The 12,838-nt window shown below is 36.4% G+C and overlaps 1 non-coding gene across 1 annotated transcript; it reads left to right on the top strand.

The window, feature by feature from the left end:
• Positions 1–2,326: 2,326 nt before the first annotated feature.
• On the top strand, positions 2,327–2,430 carry LOC113344273. Its single transcript, XR_003357727.1, has one exon. It is a non-coding gene; the product is annotated as a small nucleolar RNA R71 (small nucleolar RNA).
• Positions 2,431–12,838: the final 10,408 nt, after the last annotated feature.

Here is a 12,838-nt window from a genome sequence, read left to right as displayed (position 1 = left end):
AGACATGTGATAAGAGTGTAAAGTGTATCTACACATGTGTAAAGAAAGATCTGAAGTTATGACTACTAATCACCAAGAGATAGTTTCTCAGGCTAAGAACCAAGGTCGAAACCTAGCTAGCTGTCCGGACTTTACGAGAATTGTGAATGAGTTGGAGGTATTTCACAATTACTCGCGTTGTACATCAATGGCATACACCCTCCTTGCTTATTACAATGAAACAACAAAATGACTATTTACATGACTCTTATTTACATTGACTATTCTCTTTTATTTTTGGAACAAGAGAGGATGGAATTGATAAATACTTGATTTTTTTGTATTTTTCTGATATTTTTTTCTTTTTTTTTTTTGAATATATACATCGTTTTTTTTTTTTTTTGAATAAGGAAACACTTTTGATACATATACAAAAGGAAACAAAAATTACATGACACTTTGCAAGAGGTAGCCCTTTTTGATGCACCCAGTTAAATTCGATGGTTGTTTTTCTTAATGTAACCTCCACCTTCTATCCCAACCAACCAAAGAACAAGCTAGTCAAGTTTCGTTCAGTATTCTAAAGTGATTGGCAATCGTAACTTCCTATCAAACACCTTGAAGATCGAGGCCATACATGTATTGGTAGATCGTGCGCGTGCAAATTTCTTATCACTATGTGAATTGTGCTAGAATCAGAGTGCCTAAATATCTAGACTAAGACTCCTAATAATTACATATTTGCACAAGAGTCAACATTTCAAGGTAAATGAGCTCCATTTTTTATGTTTTTTTTTCAATTTTTTAATTTTTAATTTTGATTTTTTAATTTTTTTGGAATTTTTCAATTTTTTCAAAAAGATGGAGTTTTGTTTTCAATTATGGCATATTATCGTGGTATCTACTCTATACCCCCAAACCTAAACTAAACATTGTCCTCAATGTTTCAAAATATGGAAAAAATTATAATACAACATATGAAGAGGATCATGTTGAGTAGAGAAAAAGGAAAGAGAATACCCGATTTCGGCGAAAGCAATATTAGAACTCCGTTATTCAAGGCAAGAATCCAACATATGTCAGCCGAGATCATATTGGATTAGCAAAATATATACAAAAGGAACAAAAGAGTTTTTAAGAAATTTTATCTACTGGATTATATACAAAAAATTCACCATACACTAACAATCTAAAGAGTTGAGGATCAACCCAAAAGACAAAGTGTAGAGGTTTCAACGGCTTAACACAAATATAACAAGAAAGAAACGCAAGTGAAACTGTGAAACAAAATGAGCTACCCCCAAACCTGGATTTTTCAACGGATAAAATTTTGGAAACAAAATCTCGCAGTTTTGGGGGTTCATCATGCACGAGGTCTAGCTCGAAATGAACTGTGCTAGGGACGGGAAAACATGCTAATTCCAACTGTGGTTCCTCAAATGTATTATACTTAGAAGCAAAATAGTCCAAGAGGACTTGGGAAGCACACAGTTCCAAACCTAGGTTGGGCATTCTCAGAAAAATTGGTTTGACAATATCGGTACAAACCAAATCTAGGTTGGATGGAAGGCCATCAGATTGTGACTTATGTAGGACGATAGGCACATCATTACTAATAACATCAACATCTCCTAAGTCTTCTACACGTGTCACGACATGCTTACTATGCTCACACAAATCAGAATCATCAACATCATCAGAAGAATTATTCTCATGCATCGGCAAATCAGTGGAAACATCACAACGTGACCCAGGTAGAGAATCAGACACACCAATTATATTTTCATGCATATTAGTGTCAACAGAAGATTCTATATTACCTAAGTCATCTTCATAGGACAGATGCACATGCTCAAAATCAGTATCAACATCACATGTATATGGAATACTAGAAGAAACATCATTCATGAAGGTCGAGGCAGAGAAGCCTAATGTATTTGAACCCAAAGGTTCCATAACATTTTCAGCATAGACATGTTCTTCTAACATAACATCATCATCATCATCATCATCATAGTAATATGCATACTTGTCCCTATTAGCAGTTGTGGTGTCATTAGTCAACTCATGTTCCTCTAGATTAGGTTCATATTCAATATCATACACATGAGAAGGACTAGACATGTTATTTCCAAAGTTCAATTCATTACCACCAATATCATGTGACAGTGTCTCAGTTTCCCTAATGGACTCCCAGTGACGGGTTTTCTCTGCAATCTCAGCTAAAAATTTCCATGCATCATCCACAGTTTTATCAATAAATTCACCATTACACATTCACTCAACCATGGCTCGAGATTTAAAGTCTAGTCCCTCATAGAGGATAGCGACAAGTCCCCACTTCTCAAATCCATGGTGTGGACATTCGCTCAACAAATCATTAAAACGTTCAAAATAGTCAAAAACAGTTTCCTCATCCAACTGGACAAAACAATTGATATTTTGACGAATAGCGATGGTCCTATGATGTGGAAAAAATCTTTGGAAAAATTGATTAGTGAGTTGTTCCCAAGTGGTGATTGATTGTGGTCTCAAACCGTAAAACCATGTTTTGGCCCTTTCCTTTAGAGAAAATGTAAACAAACGCAATTTCAGAGAGTCTTCGGACATATGATCAGGTTGCATAGTCCGACAAATTTGTTCAAACTCTCTTACATGAGTATAGGGGTTCTCAGAATCGAACCCTCGAAATATAGGAAGTATTTGTATCATGCTTGCATTTATTTTAAAAGGGGTATTGGTTTGAGGTAATACAATACATGATAATGGAATTTTTATTGTGGGATACATGTATTCATGGAGAGCACTAGGTTGGCCCATATTGAAAAGACACAAAGCCCACTATTTGGTTTTAATGGATTTGGATTTTTGGGAAAAATATTTGGTTTTAATGGGTTTGGATTTTTGGGAAAATTTTGGTTTTTGAAATAAGGAGCAATTTTTTTTTTTTTTAACAGAAAATAAAATTTGGTTTTTGAATGGGAGCAAGCCCACTGTTGGTTTTGTGTTTGATTTGGCTCAGCTGGTTTGAAAACGTTTGGTGAAACTGAGTCCAAAATCTCGGCCTAGAATTTGGGTACTCGGCCCACTAACGAGTTAACCTAGCGTGATCGGTTACAAGCTCAGCTGGGTTTAAAAACCCAGAATACAAAATACAAGTCCAAATTAAACAAGCTCACAAAAATTAAATACAAGCCCACAAATTAAACAAACAAGCCCACAGAAATTAATTACAAACCCAACAGAAAATAAAAAGCCCAAAAATTGGCTTTAATATTACAAGCCCACAATTAAAAATTGGAAGCCCACAATTCGGGTTCTCTTAAATGGGTTACCTTTTAAGCACAGCCCAGCTGCTCTGATATTGTTGCAAAAACCCAGTTGGGCTTTGGTTCTTTTTCTTGGTGGCGTCCCAGCAGAGGAAAAACAGGTTCAGAACAGCAGGTCCAACAGCAAATGAAGTGAAGCAGATGCAGATGCAAATGCTATGCAGTGAAATGCAAAAATAGCTAATAAAACTACAAGAAAAACACAGCACCAATCCCCGGCAGCGGCGCCAAAAACCTGATGTCCCCGGCAGCGGCGCCAAAAACTTGGTGGGCCCAGGAAAGCGTGAAAATTGAAGCGAAATGAAAACGGGCCTACAGTAATACCGCAAGTGCACGGTCGTCGGTTGTAGCTCGTGCAAGTACGGGTCGATCCACAGAGAATGGGTGTGTTTTGGAGTTTTCTAGCTATTTTGGGCTCCTAAATTGTTGTTGGGTTTTGAATGGTCAATGGCTTTTGAATACCAAAAGGGATATGGGTACCAATGAATTATGGGCTTACTTGGAATCAGAGTAACTTGGCCTTGATTTAGCTTTGGGCTTTGATTAAGCTTTGGGCTCAACTTCACCCTAACAGTGAAGTGGGCTTGGTACTTGAAATGAACTGAGCTGAGCCTTAAATGAACTGAGCCTTGGGCTCAGTTGGCTAGGTGCTGAAATGATCTAGGCTTGTGGTTTAATTGGCTGGGCCTCTGCTCCAAGAGTGAATTGGGCCTTTGGCCAAGCAGTTAACTGGGCTTATGGTCCTTGAACAATCAATGGGCTCTTGGCCTTTTAACCTGGACTGGGCTTATGCTGTGAGCCAAGCTCAGTTGCAGCAGCAGCAGTGGAAACCAGGTTGCAGCAGCAGCAGCAAGGAAAAGAAAGCAGCAGCAGCAGCAGTACTGCACAGCAGGGGAAAGAAAGCAGAAGCAGCAGCAGCAAGGAAAAGGCAGCAAGCCAAGGGACCAAGGCAGGGAGAAAGTGACGGTGAGGCTAAGAACCAAGATAGAGACAGTGATAGTGTGGCAGTGACAAATCAAAGGCAATGGCCAAGGGCCAAAGGCAAAGGAAGGATAGGGCACAAAACAGTTATAAAAACAGTGATAAGAAGCCACAAAAACAGATAGATAGAAAAGAAGAACATGGAAGATGCTAGGCAGTGGCTGTTTTTGGTTAAATCCTTGTCCCTAATGGAGCTAGGTGGAGGTTCTAGCCTGCCTATGTTCCAGGGCATACATAAATGGAATGGAAGGAGAAGAAGCTTGTCCAACTATTTTACTCCTAGCATTGACTGTCTTTTAACAGCACAATCAATCACAAGCAACAGTGGACACTAAATTCCTCCATTTCTCAATCAGCTCAATTTACATGAATTCTAACCTAAACTTCCACCACTAACAGTGAACAAAACATGTCATTTGATCATTGTAAACCTAAAACTAACAGTCACTTGCATTATACTAACAGACATTAAAACTAAACAGACATTAAATCCACACTGAAAGACTAAACAGACATCAAGCACTAAAACTAAAACTTGCATTATACTAACAGACATCAAACACTAAAATTAACAGACATTGTGCATGAAATTGGAATTGAAATGAAATGCAATGAACATGAAATTAACATAAGGTAAATTGAACTAACAGCAAAGCAAAAAAAAATTGAAATTGAATTAAATTAAGAACCCTAAAATTTTAACAGTTGAAATTGAAATTGGAATTAAACCTAAAATTGAAATTAAACCTAATTGGTAACTTGGCTAGTCCAAGAACACCCTTCATCCTCTACACCATGAGCTATTTATACTTCAAAAGCCCCAATAATTTACAAACCCTAAAATTAAAATTAGGTATTTTCAATTCCGAAATTGCTCACTAAATCCGCTGAATTGGTGGTGACCCATGCCTCTTCTCTTCTCTCTCGATCCTTCTCTGCCCTCAATTTCAATCTATAGCCTCATCTATTTCATCAACTCTTCACGCCTAGGGTTCCAGCGAGAAAGAGGGGTGATGGGCTGATGTAATAGATGGCTAGAGAGTAGGGGGATGTATAGGTGATTGAGACAGAGGAGTTGGTGGTAGAAATGGTGGTGACAGGAGCGATGGATGATGGAAGTAGCAGGTGGAGGTGATGGTGGTGGAATGGGTGTTTCTGGAGAGGAATGGGGGAGAAGAAGTCGATGGGAATGATGGAGGGTATGTTTGGTTAAGGTATAGGCATTAGGTACTAGAGTGTTGGACGGGTGTAGCGGATTTCGATGTTGGCGAATCTGAGTCACTGGATGCGAAGCTGGTAGGTGAATCGGATGGCTACCCCTGAAGAGGCTGGTAGCGACCGTCGGATGTCTTGATACAACGAAGTTAACGGCGAAGATCGAGGTTAGGTGTTGTAGTGTTAAGCGGAAGTATCGAGATTTGATGTGCAGGCAAATAATCGACCGTTGGATCTAAATGTGATCTAATCTGAAGGCTTGGAATTTAGGCACTATGGTGTTTTGCAGGGACTTCAGATTTTGATGCACGATGAAGAAGCGACCATTGGATGATGAGATGGATCCAATCTAACGGCTGAGAATGGAGGCGGGTATGGATATAGAAAATGGGTTTGGGTAAGGGTTTTTGGGCCTTGGGTATGCCAAGCCCATATCTTCTTTAAGAACAATTCTTCCTTCTTGAGCCCATTCCTAGCTTTTTGGTCTTGTGCGCACCATTCTTTGCGGCTTCCTTGCGTAATTTCTTCCGGCTTTTCACTACTCTTCAGCTCTTTTCTGCTCCGCAAGTCATCCAGACTTTATTTATTACCTAAAAATGCAAAATTAAGTAAGAAAAATATTTATTCTTGAAAACAATGAAAATACAGAATATGGGATAAAATGTAGAATTACTGCACAAAAGATGAGTTAAATGCCAACAAAAAGGGATAAATATATACAATATTAGGCACTCATCAGTGAATCGAAGTGTAGAACTCAAATTAGTTAGATAAAGGAATTGGGAAGTTTTAGGGTTCTTGTGAACCAGTGAGGGTGTTGAAGATTATTGGGTGTTTGTAGTTAGGATGATTGTTCAATTGAGGCAATGGAAGGAAAAATTCGACCTCAGTTGCCCTTGGAGAATTAAATTTGAGGTAATTGTTCGTCTTACTAATTCAAATAAAGTTATTTGGTTTCTATTTTGAAGTTGTGTGATTATTAATGAACTCAAAGTTTAGTTAGTTGTGATGGGGATGTGATGAAGATATAGATGTAGTTCAGGGTTATGGTTGACATGAGTTATAGGCGAGGAAGGTGAACTATGTGGAATGAGATGTGGTGTTGTGTTGCAGGTTCTATAAGAATTGTAAATTGAATTGTATAAGTGTCGCAGGGGCATTGATTGAGTTACTGTTGTTGAGGTTGCAGATATGTTGGACTGTGGCAGGTTATTGTAGTTTTGTTGGCGGTATTGAACTGGTGGTGCAAAAATGGATGAGAAAAGAATGTGCTTGGTGTTGAAGTGGTATATAGGGATGGTGGTGTTGTTTGCACAGTTGGGTTTTCTGGTGATGGTGGTTTATGAGTAACAGGGCTTTAGAAATGAGACTGTTAGTGTTGTATTCACAAGTGCAGGGCTAGCTGGAGTTGCAGTTATTGGAGCCTTGGGAGGCTGGTGTTAGTGAGATGGAAATGGAAACAGAAATGGTGGTAGAGATGAAACTGCAGGAAATGTATGAGATGGTGAAGGTATTGTCTGAATTGAAGTCAGTAAATGCAGATGGTTTTATGATTGTAGCTTAGTCTTGTGATTGAGTTGTAAGAGTTTTCGTATATGATTAGATGATACAGATTGTGGGTGAGCATGAAGTATCAGATTGTATTTAGTTGTTGAAGGTAGTAATATTATTGTTGGTGCTGAGATAGTGGTGGAGGTGGTGGTTCTATAGTTGGTTGTGAGTTGCAAGGAAGTGTTGTTGTTGTTATAGTTATGGCTTGATGGAAGTCTCTATGAAAGCTTGCTTCTGCTCTTGTAGGTAAGCTGTATTGTCTTTGTAAATCAATTTAGAGATATAAATTGAAATTGTATTTGAGCTGATGTTAGAATGGTAGTTGGGTAAGAACCTTTGGTTTGTCTAACTGACTTTATTCAGTCTGACTCGTCTTGCTTAGCTGACTTAGTTAATCTGACTGAGTCGAATCGGGTTTGACCCACTGAGTCACTAGTCTTGACTTGTTGACCAATGACCCTGGACTTTGACCCGACCTTGACTCTGTTGACTGATGTTTACTGTTAGTTGACCCTTGACCGTCACTTTGACCGTTAGTTGACTTAGTTGGACTGGGCCTTAGATTAAGGGGTCAGTTTAGTGGACTTGGGCTTAGACCTAATATTCATATTTTGAATATTTGGACCCTTATGGTCCGAATTAACCTTTAGCTTCTTCTACAAAGTGTGGATATTCACAAGACTTATTTAATAGACTATAGAACCAACCCAATTTAATTAGTAAACCTTAGATATGCTAAAGATAGATAAATAAAAGATGCAGAACCTTAAATGGGCCTAGAATCATAATAAAGACTTGTATGATTCATGTGTGAGCCTTTTGGCTAGATTCTTAGACTTCTTGTGTGATTAACAGTTAGTCTATATTAACAACGATCGATTCAAAGGATGAAACAGCGGATCATGGATCTCGAGGTAGGCGTGGCTTGTCATCAAAAGAGGTTGGAATACTTTTAACTCTTTTGAAACCATTGTTTGTTTCTTTTATAACTGTTTATGTTTTATAAACTCATGCTTTATCTTTTTGTGCATTCCATGCGTTGTTCAGCTTGTATTATGAATGTTTTGTTGGTTCTTTGTAATCTTTCCATGGTTTGTAAAGGACTTGTAATGTTTTGTTGTCGTCATGAATTGTTACGGGAAATAAGAATTTCCACCTGTGGTATATAGGATATGCTCTTTCACATTTATACCTAGAGATTTTATGATATATTGGTCGGCAGTTTGCGAGTTCATAATTTTCGACATCAATACTTACGATTATGTGTGGATTTGCGAGTTTGGAATTGCACAACCATAGTATACATTGTTTGAGGAAGGAGTTCGTCCATATACATGTTTGAGTATTTCTAGTGACTTAGTCACTTTGTTGTTTGGGAAAACATGTATTGTTTTCCAAATCTTGCTCATGATTTCTTTAAAGTTAAATGTTATTCCTGCTGGGAACCCCTTTTAGGGATGATGTGCTCACCCATTCCCACTTTCAGTTTCAGAGACTGACCAGAGTTGAGCAGCGAAAGCTTCGAGGAGTTGACTCCGTTAATTAGTTAACTTCCGCTATGTTTATTATGTTGTATATTCTGTTTGTAAAACAAATGACTATTGTATATGTATCATTTGAGAGGAGTTCTTATTTATATATTTCTGAGCGAGGTTAGTTCTTATGTAGCAGATTTCTTAACTTAATGTTTAAGTAAATGATTTAGATTCTTAGTACCTCTTTGTTTAGTTAATCTTTTGGATTAGTCAGCTGCTAGCTTAGGGGGCGCTACAGTTTACATTCTTAGTGACTTTTTGTTTAGTTAATCTTTTGGATTAGTCAGATGCTAGCTTAGGGGGCGCTACAACTACATATTAATTCTCCCCTTTTTGTCAATAAAATTGACAAAGGTACAAAACAGGGATCCTAATGAAATTTCCACGGAGATGCTTCAAGACCAAACAAAAGTACATATCAACTTATTTAGATGCAATCATATAGCCGAAGCTAAATGCTTTCATCAAGAAGTTTATAAAGATACAAGATAACCCCTAAAATATTCCACAGCGGCATTCCCCACAAAGATATGGAAATTAAGCGCAAGTTCAAAAGAACTCTCCCCCATTTGATGTCATTCCCGAAAGAACAACAAGAGCGACATTACTTTTTAAGGAAAAAGAAGGATTTTATTGGACACCAAAAACCACAAGAAAATGATATTTTTTTTATCCAAAAATTTTAATTAAATTAACCACAAGAGAACCCATGATTAATTTAATCGGAATACACAATCAAATTAAACACAAAAGTGATCAGTTTAATTGGAAATGCTCGACATAAAAGAACTTACAGAGCTACGACTAAGTTCACCATAAAAGAATGATAAACCCAACGGTTCATGCTCAACATAAGAAAAACTTATGGAGCATTGCAGTATACACATAAGATATGGATCAGGGAAAGATCAATACTGCGAAATATACAAAGATTCAATATATCTTCATCACTATTTGCATAATGATTTATAATATACATAATCTTTGTAAACAAAATATTTTAACCTATATTTCATCAAAAATTGACATGATAGGCTTAACTTTTGTTTGTCAAAAGTTCATCGATCTTTTATCAATACTCGCATATCGACATATGAAAGAATTAACTTTTGACATCGTATGGGACAATAATAGTTAACGGACGCAAACACACATATCCCATAACATATTTCAATATATAAAACCATGAAGATTAATACTGCAAACATCATCTTCCAAATTACTTTAGAATTTAAATAAATAAATCTAAAAACATTGCAAGATGAAAACTTTGGACATAAATATGTGTACTCACAATAATGGATATTCCAAACCCTAGTAAAAACAAGCATAAAAAATCTATCAAGAAGTTTTTACTAAAAAAATGAAAACTACTAGAAACCGATCACAAGCTTTATTAGAGTTCACGTACAACAACTTCACGGACTTCGAGCTCGTGATTCATGTTAAAACTGCGTCTTCAGAGAAGATTTACTCATTGAGAATTTCTTTAACATGTGATTTAATGATACCAAGTTCGGTAGTAACCTTCTTCACCTCAATTCTAACCACATCAAGATCCTTCATAGTATCAAGGAGTTGATGTTTTGCTTTCTCAAAGTATTTAAGAATGTCATGAACCACTTTAGCAGACACCATATCCTCACTATCAACATATTGATGTCAGTAAGCAATATAAGATGAGGCATTAGGAGTACCATCTTCTATAAGAGTTCTTTTCTTCCGTCCTTTTGTTTCAAAACCAAAACCTTTCTCAAGGAATCCTTTAGAAAAATCATCATAATGAGATGAAGAGGAAGACATCCTTGGAAACCCAAAAAATAAGCTTAGAGTTTGCGTACGTGACTTATGAAACTCGGTAGCTTGGGTACTTAAAGGTTTCTTAGGAAGGGAGAAATTGGGGTTTCCTTAATTGAATCGTATCAGTTACATGGGTAACCCGCATGAGTACAATTTCTACCCAAAATAAAAGAACCACAAGGGTCGTATGTACATGACCTTGCAAGACGGATTTTTTCTATGAAGAAAACTTTCATTGACCCAAAAAGAATTATGTCTCATAAGAGAACCTATTTTTTAATACACAAGCAGTGAATAGGTTAAACCAAAAGTTCAAAAAGAATAACACTTTTGAAAAGAAAATACTTATGTAAACATGTTTGTAATGATACCTGCTAGAGACGATAAGAAAATAGCTTGAGAATCGGAAAACACATTTACAACGAGTATACCTGAACAAATCTCTCTTCACCAGGATTTTTGTAAGAGATCATTCATCCTCGTGATTAAGTGGCACAAGTATGATCTTTGAGCTCATCAAATGATTATCGTTTTTGGTTAAACCTTTTTCTTCTATTACCAGGAAGAATATTTTTATAATGTGGAAAGTAATCATAAAAATTAATATCATCATAATTAGTGGTAAATAGAGTTTTCGTTCACTCGGACTTGATGAGATTGATTTTAAGAATTGATAAACTAAAATAAAACAAAAATATATACAAAATAATGTCACAAGATGAAGAGAGTTACTGGGACTAGGATTTCGTCGAATTCATAACATAGGGTTCGATTTATTTATTCTCAGCAATTAAAGCTCAATAAATAAAATTAACATGGACTCTGATTTTGCCAAGGTAGATTCTCAAAAGATTAGTTGTAAATCCTAAGCATGATGTATCAAAACATTTAAGCTAAGCATACCTCATCAAATTAAATGACAACCAATTAATTCAAATCATAATTCAATTTTAATTAGTGCAAAAGTCATAAAAGGAATTAATTAATTTTACACATGTATGACATTCGGCTTCCTACGTCGTCCCAGTGTTTGGGATTATCTCATCACGTTGAAACACACTTAAAATATTTATTCATGGCTCAAAAAGTGGTTTACAAATGATGAAAATGTGACAAAATTATTAAAGCAGTGATTTTCTTTTCTCTCCAAAACTCTCCCCAAATGTGCTCTCTAGCTCTCTATTTATACACACAAATACACATCACTCAAATATATTCTTCCATAACTCCAAAATATTCTTCTTTTTAATAAAAAATATCTTCAATATAAATTTTTCCTTCTCTTTATTCTATATATGTCTTTAGTAAACCCATATCTTCTTTAATTCGCAGAATAAAATTCAAGATAAAATCTTCTAAGGATATCTTTCCTTTTTAATACAAGATAACTTCCTTTTTCTTCAAAACTTCATGTTTGTAAGGAAAGAAGATTATCTTATCTTAAAGATAATAAATCCTTTACCGTTGAAACCAAATTTCCCGCCAATTTTTCTTTTCAAATCAAGGAAGAAGATGGAGCCCCCTTAACCAGTAATGGGGTGCGATTAGCAGTTGGCTCCCTGGGGTGCCCCTTATCCAAAACGGAGAGTCAGAATAACATGTGTCCTCCGGGTGCCTATACCAACTTTTCGAGCCGAATTTTCGAAAAATGTTTATTTTCTAAAAATACCTACAAACACACAAAACACCATAATAAGTAGAAAATCGAGTACCAACAATACTGAAAATTGAGGACAATTCGATCTCAAAAATGTGTCTATCAATAATACGACACATAGTAAGGGTTCTTACCTGAAGAAGAACGTCTAGATGGAGCAGCAACTTGTTGATGAATTCCTTATATCCTTCAATAATCAATTTTAGATTGTCATCCATCTGTTCATATCTGCATTCTTCACTTGATACATAATTCACATCAGGTTTAGCATTATCTCCATTACTGATAGGAGAGACAACATGAGTTCTTCTTGGGCGATATTTTTCAAGAGGTATACTATACTTTTGTGCATTTGAGGAACTCATTGAGCTGACTTTCCTGGTGGGAAACACAAGATGCGTATTAAAACCAAATGGTTTAGACATACAAATGTCAGTTACACCTTTAAGAATCAAATATAAGAAGTGTTGAAGTTGAATAAACGATTTGTTTTTGAACTTGGGATTTCTCTTTTGCACTATATCCCCTTTTGAATCACAACGAAGGCACACTTTATGATCACGGGAGTGATTAGAGATTGCAGACTTAAGAATATCGTTTGGAGATTTCTTTCTTCCAACTGATGTGTGAATCTCCTGCTCATCGGATTGAGGGAGGGGAGAATCTGAAGTGACTTCTGAAACTGGAGCCCTTTCAGTTTGAATAGAAGTAGATGGTATATAAGACTTTTCTGAAAATCCTTGAATTGAGAGTTTACTCAAGAGACGTTGAATTTCTAAAGCTTCCCTTTC

This window comes from Papaver somniferum, unplaced genomic scaffold, assembly GCF_003573695.1.
Source record: "Papaver somniferum cultivar HN1 unplaced genomic scaffold, ASM357369v1 unplaced-scaffold_75, whole genome shotgun sequence".
NCBI classification, from domain to species: domain Eukaryota; kingdom Viridiplantae; phylum Streptophyta; class Magnoliopsida; order Ranunculales; family Papaveraceae; genus Papaver; species Papaver somniferum.
Note: the sequence above shows the minus strand (reverse complement) of the source record. Positions and strands in the feature narration are given on the sequence as shown.